Here is a 10,423-nt window from a genome sequence, read left to right as displayed (position 1 = left end):
ATTAGAATGGCTAATATTAGATACAAAATAATAAGTGTTGGAGAGAATGCAGGGAAATAGGAGCAGTCATTCACTGCTGGTGGGAATGTAAAATGGTGCAGCTGCTGTGAAGACAGTTTGGCAGTTCCTCAGAAAATTAACTATAGAATTACCATAGGACCTGCAATCACACTTCTAGGTGTATGCCCAGAAGAATTGAAAGCAAGGACTCCAACAGATATTTGCACACCGATGTTCATAGCAGCATTATTCACATTATTTCCAAAAAGATGGAAGCAATCCAAGTATCCATCAACTGATGAATGAATAAACAAATTTGGAATACACGTGCAATGGAGTATTCGGCTGTAAAAAGGAATGAAGTTCTCATACATGCAACAACATGGATGAACCTTGAAGACATCATGTTGAGGGAAATAAACCAGACACAAAAGGACAAACATTGTATGATCTCACTGATATGAAATAATTAGAATAAGCAAAATCATAGAGTCAGAACCTAGAACAGTTTACCAGGGGATATGGTGGGGATAGGGAATGGGGATTTAAGGCTTACCATGTAGAGTTATTATTTGGAATGACAGAGATATTTTGATAATGGATGGTGGTGATGGCAGCAGAACATTGTGAACATAATTGACTGCACTAAAATATAGATCTGAATATCATTGAAAGGGGAAATGTTAGTTGTATATACTGTAATAGAATAAATTAAAAAAAATCTATGAAACTGTTACACAGTGAACTCTAAGTAAACCATGGACTACAGTTAATAATGTAATTATTAAACTGTGCTTTTATTAATTGTAACAAATATACCACACCAATGCAAGGTGGTAATGAGGTGGTATGTGGGAATCCTGAATTTTATGCATAATTATTCTGCAAACCCACTTCTCTAATAAAATAAAAAATTTAAAAAAAGATTCTACTCAAGGAAGTATGAATAAACAGGAAACAAAGTTAACTGAAACGAAAGAAAATGTCTTTCTTCACAAAGAACAACTAGTAGTAAGACCTCAAAGTAAAGCAATGAGTTTTCTGTAAGAAACAAATGAATTTAGACGGCGATTGGAATCTATTTTCAGGAACTAAAAAAGGACACCCCACCTACTCAACAAAAGCAAGGCTACTACATAACAGCCCAAGTAGTATCGGTGCTGAAAGTACAACTGATGCTGCAAAGAGGAGGATAAGCAAAGTAAAAGATGAAATCAGGAAATGAAAGAATATATAGGGAAATGCAAGAGACCACAAAAGACCCTGAGAATAGAGCTCTCCTCTTGAGGATATGGGGAATTCCCAGTAAAGGACACAGAATAAATGGTTCAAAACCAGAAATCAAAGTTCTAAGAGGAGAAGAGTGTTCTGAATGAGGCCAAGTGAGAGAACTGACACTTCCATGGCCTTGCAGGCTGTGGCTCATTCGGTCGAGAAGTGAAAGTCTTAGAAACGAACTTCTTCCTCCTAATTGGCTGGGGAAGGACTTCTGCAAAGGCACCTTGACTCGTCAGCCATATTCTCGTGTGGAAGCAAGGCACTCGGGCCCTGCCTGTGGGACAGAGAGGGAGAGGCAAGTCGGATCATGTGCTGGGAACACACCGAGTGTGGTGGGAGCCCACGGGGGAGGCGTGACCCAGGCAAGAGGGTCAGAAGCGACGTCCTGGAGGAGGTGACGCGAGCTGTGTCTGTGCAGCTTAAGTGAGCGAGCCAGACAGATCTGGAGCCAAGCCCCAGGCTGTGTGACCTCTGGCAAGGTCCTTCACCTGGCTTCTCTGAGCCTCAGTTGGGCCATTTGTAAAATGGGAGTAATTTTACCTAGCTCTTAGGATTGTCGTGAAAATTGAATGTGTAATGTTGATAAAGCACCTGGCACAGTGTCTGGCACACAGCAGGGTGCAATGTGAGAACTACGGTTAACTACAGTGTCTGCTGTCCTTAATTAACTATGTGGGTTGCTGAAAAAGGAGTAGGGAATGGCCAGAGAAAGCAAGAGGAGGTCGTTCTAGGCAGAAGGGGCAGCACGTGCAAAGGCCCGGAGGAGAGCTATGGATCAGTTAGAAAACAAAAGCAGTTTTGTGTTGGAGAAAGGATGTCAGGGAGGAAGAGACTGGAGAGGCGGGCAGGCCAGACAGAGAAGGGACTTGTGCACCACTCAGAGGGTGTGGACTCTCCCCCCAAGGGGAGTGGGGCCCCCCTGAGGAGCGTAAGTGAGGGACGTACGTGTCAGCTTTGACAGTGGGGAGGACAGGTTGGAGGATCCAGGCCATTGCAGGGATCCAGGGGCAGGTGCCAAGGGTGTGGGAGACCAACTGGACACTGTCTAGAGGTGGAAGGGACAGGACTTGGTCACTGGACATGGAGTGGGGGACACAGGGAAGAGTTAGGGTGACTCCCAGTTTTCTGAGTTGGGCACTCAGTTGGATGGTGGCAGGAAACATAGGGGGAAAAGGGGAAGAACTGGAAGGGATGCCCAAAGGAAGATGCTCACTTCCATTTGGGATATAAAGAGTCTGCGGACAATTTTTGCACCTAGCTTTCCAGGGAGTTCAGATGAGGAGAACGTGCTTGGAGTTATTCACTGCTGCCTTCGTCAGGATTTGTCCACTAAACTGCATTGTCGTTGTGTTCCAGAGCACGGGCATCGGCAAGAACGGAGACCTGCCCTGGCCCCCTCTCAGGAAGGAATCCAAGTATTCCCAAACAATGACCACAACCTCGTCAGTAGAAGGTAAATGGAATTTGGTGATTATGGATAGAAAGAACTGATTCCCATCCCTGAGATGAATCGGCCTTTAAAAGACAGAATTAATTTAGTTCTCAGTAGGGAACTCAAGGACCACACAAACCCACCCCCCGGCAAGGAGCACATTTTCTTGCCAAAAGTCTGGATGATGCCTTAAAACCTACTGACCAAAAAGAATTAGCAAACGAAGCAGACGTGGTTTGGACAGCAGGAGGCGGGTCTGTCTACAAGGAAGCCGTGAATCAGCCAGGCCGTCTTAGACTGTTGGTGACAAGGGTCACCCAGGAATCTGAAGTGACACATTTTTTTCCAGAAATTGATACAGAGAAATATAAACTTCTCCCAGAATACCCAGGTGTTCTTTCTGATGTCCAGGAGGAGAAACGCATTAAGTACAAATGTGAAGTGTATGAAAAGAATGATTAATATGAGGATGTTTTCTGACTTAATTTTTTTTTTTGGGGGGGGGACAAATTGAATTATTTTCATATTAGAAAAAAAGACTTTTGTTAACTTTGATTCTATGGATAATTGTTTCTAAGCATGGTAGTTTTACTCTCCATTAATCTTAACTAAACTGTATCAGATACCATTTGTGAACTATTTCTTGTTATAACTGCTTTAATGCCTATTCCTCAAGGGTCAGGATTAGTCCCCCAAACCTGCCTAGTATAGCACATCTTTCAAGACGGCCCAAATCTGGCGAGTCCCGGATATTATGAGTTGAAACCAGGCCCAACAGAGATAGGAGCTAGGCAGATTAGTCCAAAGGGCAGGAAGGGATTACAAACAGAAGAATTACATGTTTTTTTAAAAAATGGATAAGGGGTCTCTCCGCGGCGCCGGCGCCCATTCCTCTCCTGGGCCGGGGCCCTGGTGTGCAGGGCGCGGCTGGGCCCGGGGGTGGGGCCCTGGGCACGTCACGGCAGCACGGAGGTGCAGGGTGTCGCCGAGGGCGCGGGAGCCGCCAGTGGCGCGCCCCTCCCCGACTCGCCACTCGCCCTGCTGGTGATGCGCCCTACGAGGCCGCGCCGGGGGGCGAGAACAAGGCGGGTGAGGACGAAGCGGACCCGCTGGACAGCTCAGAACCGCCGGGCGGTGAGGGCGCCGTGAGCCCGGAGGAGCTGAAGGACTAGGCGGCCCCGTCGGGGTGGGGGAAGAGGGCGGCGCGGCGGGGCGGGGGCGCGAGCAAGACCTGCACATCTGAAAGCCGCCGCGACCACGAGTCAGGTGGCCAAGCAGCGCAAGCCGTAGGTGTGCAAGAAGCACTGCAACAAGATGTACAAGGCCAAGTACAAAAAGAATAGCGACCAGGCCCCGAGGGGCGGCGCGGCGTCAAGCTCGACGAGAGGGCAGATAGCATCCTCGTCATTGTTAAACAAAGAACGGATCCTTCGGCGATCGTCCTGCAAGACCGACCGTTTTAAAACAAGTGTTAAATCAAAAAAGACTGTCCTTGCTAAGAAGTCCTGAAGTAGTGCAGTTTTTACAGAAACAGCAACAACTATTAAACCAGCAAGTTTTGGCGCAAAGACAGCAGTAGTTTCCAAGAGCACCAGTGTGAGGGAGCTTGTTGGGAACATCTCCATTTTTTTTTTTATCTTATTGTAATAGATGAACATATTTTTATACTAAAGATAAATGGGGTAAGATTTGCCATAGAGTGTAAACAGTCATTTTCCTGTGAACGTATGTGTGCATTTGGGGATAAGTATTGCACTTTGTGCATCTCAGCCTTTCCAATTGCAATGAGTTTATCTTTCCAAAACAGCATATAATTACAATGTTTGTTTGTTTGTTTGTTTTTAGCAATTAAAATGTTCCTCTTCAATCATTGTTGCTGAAGATAATGAAGCAGTCACTTCTTCTGGAAGTTATAAAGTTAATAGATATTACTCTCTAATCATCTGGCTCAGATGTTCTCATCACCGAGCAGTTGGAAATGTATGGGTGCCTGTTTTGGTTGCCACAGTGACCTTGAAGCTGCTGAATTTCATGGGCGGGCCAGGGATGCTAACCGTTCTGCAGTATCTGGGGTAGTCCCACACAACTAAGGATTATCCCTCCCACAATGCCAACAACACCCCTCCTAAGAAAAACTGAGAGCTGCTGGTCACAGTAACACATAGCTGGGACACCTAGAACTGGGGTCTAGTAACTTTTTCTTTGCAGTTAAGACTGGAGCTGTCAAGAGGTAAGCATATTTTCGATCTATAAGGAAGGCAATCATTGCTTAGTATCTGCGAAACTAGGATGTGCATCTCTTTGCAGAGATGTGCTGGTAAAACCTAATGAGAATTTAGCTCAGTACTCTGGAGTGAGTGCATCATCTGCAGCTGACTTCTTTACTTTGTTACCCATCCGTTTTTATCTCTACTAAAGCAGGCACTCTTATGTTGAATTTGTCAGCAGTTTAGCTGTGTCTCAGTTGTCCCACCAAAGCCTGGACAAAATTGTTTTTCTTACATTCATTTTCTTTTCAAAAAGAGATCCTGAAAATAGGAGTAACACTCCAGCATTTTGTCAATGTTTTTTTTTTGAAACTGAGCTATTTTAAGACTGTTATTCTTAGTAATGTTCAAAGAATGATGGATAATCTGGATAGATGATGCTGTTTTCTTATATTTTCTCCAAGGAAAACTTTAAAAAGGCAAATCTACCAATAAGTATAATAAATAAATGTCAAGAGAATATTTCCAATATTAGGATAATAGTGTCTTGAGTTTAACTGTGCAGATATTAAAGATTTGTTTCTTATAGGTGTTTCTTAGGCTGTAAAATATGTATCAAGTTAAACAGGCATTGCTCTTCTAAAAGTACTTGTGGAAAGAATGTTCTTGTTCATTTTTATGCGTGTTTTGCATGTCTGTGCAAAAACACTTTTACCCAAATTAATCATTAAAGTCCATTTGTTGACCTTTAAAAAAAATGGATCAGAATAGGAATTGTAAATTATTCTGGTTATATCATCCTTCTGAAAAAAATGCTGTTTACTCAGATAGGGATTCAGTGAATTGAGAGCTCCACTATATTCAGTAGAGAAGGCAGAGATAGACAGAAGACTAACTTTTTGAGGGTTAAAAGAAGAGAAAAGGTCTGAGACTTTTAAACATTCTGTTTCTCATCATCAATGAGATTCAAAGAGTTGTTACATAATAGAAAAAAACCAGGCTGCCCTTTATAGCAAGAGGTCAGTCTAATAACAAGCATAATGGCTAAAATTATACTCAAAGAGGTAATGGATTGAGAATGGATATTGCTAGAAACCAAAATTAGTTTGTTAGAAAATAAGCTTCACAACTTTAAAAAAAGAAACTTAACAGTATTTTTTTACCCATCTTGTTAGCAAAGATTTAGATTGTGATATACAAGAAAATAACATTTTCAGCATTATAAATTGGCACAGCCATTTTAAGAGTGTAAATTAGCAATATCAATTAAAGTTCAAAATTTTCATATCCTTGGAACCCAGAGCTTGCATTTCTAGCAATTAATCCTGAACTAAAAAAATGACCAAGAGTATTTGTTGAAGACTTTTTTTTTTTTTTTTAAATAACAGTTTGGAAAAAGCCCATTGTTGATCAATAAAGAAATATCCAACCAATATATCTATAAAATGTAATATTCTACAGCAGTTAAAATGATTGAGGTACTGACAAAAAAAAGTCAAAGATTACTAAGTGAAAGAAGCAAATTTTATACATTAACCAAAATTGTTAATAAATATTAATGTGTGGTTTGAGTCTATTATGTCCCCCACAAAAGTCATGTTCTTTAATGCAATCTTGTGGGGGCAGGCTTATTAGTCTTTTGACTAGGGTGGGACATTTGATTAGGTTATTTCCATGGAGGTGTGACCATCCAACTGTAGGTGAGACATTCTGATTAGATAATTTCCATGGAGGTGTGACCCCGCCCATTATGGGTGGGTCTTAATTAGATCACTAGAGTCCTTTACGAGAGCTCATGGAGAGAAGGAGCTAAGAGAAGCTGAGAGAGACATTTTGGAGAGAGAAGCTAAGACATGTAATCTAGAGTTTGCCCCCCAGGAGAAGCTAAGAGCTGACACAGACCAAGACACTTGGACATGCAGACAGAAAGATGTTTGGAGATGATAAAGTAAGAGATGAAGCCCAGAGTTTGCCCCAGAGAAGCTAAGAGAGGACCATCAGATGCTTAGTTGCACAGGAACCGAGAGAGAAGCTAAGAGAGACAGAAGCCCAGAGACATTTTAGAGAACGGCATTTTGAAATCACAACCCAAGAGCAAAGGAACAGCAGATGCCAGCCATGTGTCTTCCGGGCTAACAGAGGTGTTCTGGATGCCACTGGCCTTTCTTCAGTGAAGGTATTCTTGTGTTAATGCCTTAGTTTGGACACTTTTATGGCCTTAGAACTGTAAATTTTTGACCTAATAAATCCCCTTTATAAAAGCTTCCCCCCTCAAAAAAAAAAGAGTCTGTGGCACCCATTGGATGTCCAAGGAGACACCCAGCAGGATATGGATTCTAGGCCTGCGGCCCAGTGTGGGATTAGTCAACGACAGTCCACCGTGACTAAAGTCCAGGGAGTACGTGAGAAGCTCCAGGGATTGTCCCCAGATAGAGGAGAGAAGAGGCTGAAGATGGGCTTTCAAGAACTGCAGGCTGCGGGCCAGTGGGGCTCAGAATCCCAGAGGGAGATGGAACAACCACAGAACTCAGAGGAAAAGACCCAAGCGGTGAGGGAGAAGACGACAGACCAGTGAGGAGAGGTGTGGAATAATCCAGGGGATGCTTAGTGGCTGGTAGCAGTGGAGGGGATAAGTTGTCAGACTGCATGTATTTTGAAAGTTTTCGGACTGGATATGGGGTGTGAGAAAAGGAGGAATCAAGGATGGCTCCAAGCTTTTAGCCTGAGCAACTGGAAGGACTGGCAGAGGCCGGAGCGGAGGATGGGGGGGCAGGTCTGGGAGAGGACTCTGCGGGGTCGTTTGCCATCTGATCAGACGTCCCTGCAGCTCAGAGGACAGGACCAAGCCAGAAACGGAGGTATCACCATGCGTTGGTAATTCCAATTGATGATATGAGACGAGAGAGGAGGACGGAGGGGAAGGAGCGAGTCCGCCGAAAGCCCTCCGCGTTTTACCGGGAAGTGATGGAGGGTGGTGCGCAGAGGCGCGCCCTGATAGGGCTTAAGTCCCAAGGGGTCACCCTGGCTGCCTGGCGAGCGGCGAGGACTGTGCGGAAAGACGACGTCGGAGGGGCAGCGAGTCAGGAAGCCGGGATTTCGGTGTTTTACTCGGCGGCGGCAGAGGCGGGCTCCGCAAGAAGGCATCTGACAGTTGCTGGGGTTACTTTGCATTTTAACAACGTGTGCTTCAAATGAGCGCATGTTTACCGCTTATCCTCTAATAAACATTGCATTCTGCAAGCAAATTAATCCCAGGTTAGCGGCTGACGCACGTGGACGCAGCCGCCTCCGTTTAAGAGTAAATTGGGAAAGGTTCTTTTAGTCTCCAGCCCGCGAGGGGCTGTGCATCCTGGTGAAACGGTAAATTTGAAATAACAGTAGTCCAGGGATTGTAAGATGAAGAAAGAGCTTGAAGGGCGAAAGAGCTTGAAGGGCTTGAATTCTGTCCTCCTTTGTGTGATCACTTAGAATCTTTGTGTGTATTTAAGATCTTTAATTTGGAGACATTTTAAATTTACTAGAACCCATCTCAAAACACCAGACGTGGACATTATTGGAATTTCTGGAATTTGTTATGAGATGGAATTTTTATGAATCTCTGCCAGACTTATCCTTTTATTCCCAACTGTTCCTATTTATATATTTATGTTCAATAAGCTATAAGTGAAAATTGATGGACAAATCTGCCTACACCGTCTACTGAACGTGACTATTCAAAGATCAGTTTTGACAGTTATCGATAAATTTGCAGAAATGAAGGCTGAAAAAAGAAATTGCAATTTTACTATTTATTGCTGTAACAGACCAGCATGTATAGGATCTTCACCTTTTTTTCAAAGCATATGTTAATGTAATTAAGTATGAATCCATTCTTTCCCTTTTTCATACGGTAATTTTAATTTTATTTTTATCCTCACTTCCAAACAGAGATTTTATATGCCGAAATTCTAGCAGTCACATGAAATAATGTGTATTTATGACTATTAGAGCAATATGTCATAAACCAATGACGATTGCAAAAGCTGTGAATTGTACAGAGGCAATTATTAAGAATTTACAAACAATTAAAATTTAATACACAGGGAAATAGGTTGACAGTTAACATAAAGACTAAGAGAGAATGTGTGTTAGCTAGGTAAGCTTAGAAAGATTATATCCTTTTTGAGCCAACTAATTTTTATACATTAAAAATAATATGAACCAAATTAATAAAGATGAGACAGTATCTTAATTCTGAACTTTATAGAATTGTTTGGTACCAGCATTCAAAACTTTAGCCATACTCATCTTTAACAATTAAATTAATTTTTAGTACTTTATTTCCATTTAGGCTGTGAGGCTTTCAAGAGAAAGTATTATTGGGAATACTGGATGTCATGTGAGAATGAATTAAAAACATCACCAGATTCTTTCTGATGTAAGGAAAATGTTCAGAGATAGATTGTGGTGATGAATGCATAACTATGTTATCATACTGTGGACAGTGGATTGTATATCATGGATGATTGTATGGTATGTGAATGTATTTCAATAAAACTGAATTTAATAAAAAAAAAATCACCAGAATACTTTTTCCACCTCAAAACTTTTACAAGGATAAAATTCCAGGGTCATGTACAAGAATATCCATGCCAAATGAACTTCAATCCAGATGTGATAATGATAAAAAAAAAAAAAAAAACAGGAAAAATTAGGGGATCATTTTGTTTTCACTAATCTAATCTAGCTTCCAAACAGCCTTTGTAAGAGTATTTTAAAGAATTTTTTTTTCAGTTTTGAATCTATGAACGTTAGCATTTTCCAACTATTTGTTCTGAAATAATGTCAACTTTATAGAAAAGCTGCAAGAATAGTACGAGTTCCCATATAACCTGCACCTAGATTCACCGATTTTTAGCATTTTGTTATATTTGCTTCTTTCACTCTCTGTCTATATATACACACACGTTTTTGATGAACCGTTTGGGAATTCATTGCAGACATCAAGATACATCCCCCCACCCCCAATTACTTCAGCTGTGTTTCCTAAGAACAAGGTCATTTTCCTTCAAAACCACAATACAACTGTTGCATCCAGAAAACTCAACATTGATAGAATATTATCTAATAAAAGTTCATATTCAAATTTATCTCTCTGTTGCAATAATGTCTTTTATAGCCTTGGTGGGTTTGATCCCCATCCCTCAATCCAGGATCCCATCCAGATTCACGCAGTACATTTAGCTGTAATGTTTCTTTAATCTCCTTCACTCTATTCTCCCAATTATTTTTCTGTTCTTTCGTGATATTGTCATGTTTAAAGAGTTGAGATGCCAATTGCTTTGCAGAATGCCCCTCAGTTTTGGTTTGTCTGATTGTTTTCTCCCGAGAAGACTCAGGGTAAATGTATGTTACAGAAATTACACCACACAGTTTCCTTCTCAGGACCGCACACGAGAAGGCACATGGTGTCATTCGGTGCCGTTATTGGTGATGGTAAGTTTGTCATTTGATTAAGGCAGTATCA

General features: G+C 41.9%; 2 pseudogenes; both read left to right on the top strand.

Moving 5' to 3' along the window:
• Nucleotides 1–1,585: 1,585 nt before the first annotated feature.
• On the top strand, nucleotides 1,586–3,172 carry LOC119512849 (annotated as a pseudogene).
• A 117-nt stretch (nucleotides 3,173–3,289) lies between these two features.
• LOC119512848 lies at nucleotides 3,290–4,310 on the top strand (annotated as a pseudogene).
• Nucleotides 4,311–10,423: the final 6,113 nt, after the last annotated feature.

This window comes from Choloepus didactylus, chromosome 17 (genome assembly GCF_015220235.1).
Source record: "Choloepus didactylus isolate mChoDid1 chromosome 17, mChoDid1.pri, whole genome shotgun sequence".
Lineage (NCBI taxonomy): Eukaryota > Metazoa > Chordata > Mammalia > Pilosa > Megalonychidae > Choloepus > Choloepus didactylus.
Note: the sequence above shows the minus strand (reverse complement) of the source record. Positions and strands in the feature narration are given on the sequence as shown.